Source organism: Triticum aestivum, chromosome 7A (genome assembly GCF_018294505.1).
Source record: "Triticum aestivum cultivar Chinese Spring chromosome 7A, IWGSC CS RefSeq v2.1, whole genome shotgun sequence".
Classification (NCBI taxonomy): domain Eukaryota; kingdom Viridiplantae; phylum Streptophyta; class Magnoliopsida; order Poales; family Poaceae; genus Triticum; species Triticum aestivum.
Genome location: NC_057812.1, coordinates 202,586,181 through 202,586,654, shown reverse-complemented (window position 1 = coordinate 202,586,654; position 474 = coordinate 202,586,181).

Genomic DNA, 474 nt, shown 5'->3' with positions numbered 1-474 from the left:
CAGCTAAGCGCCCGAGTGTGAGACTTGCTCAACACTCGATAGGATTTTTCAAACTTAGGCGAGTACTGGACTGCAGCTAAGCCTCCGACTGAGAGACTTGCTCACCACTCGGTAGGATTTTTCAAACTTAGGCGAGTACTGGACTGCAGCTAAGCCTCTGAGTGAGAGGCTTGCTCACCACTAGGTAGGATTTTTCAAACATAGGCGAGTACTCGACTGCAGCTAAGCCTACGAGTGTGAGGCTTGCTCACCACTCGGTAGGATTTTTCAAAGTTAGGCGAGTGCTCGACTGGAGCTAAGCCTTCGAGTGAGAGGCTTGCTCACCACTAGGTAGGATTTTTCAAACTTAGGCGAGTAATGGACTGCATCTAAGCCCCCGAGTGTGAGGCTTGCTCACCACTCGGTAGGATTTTTCAAACTTAGGTGAGTACTGGACTGCAGCTAAGCCTCCGACTGAGAGGCTTGCTTAACACT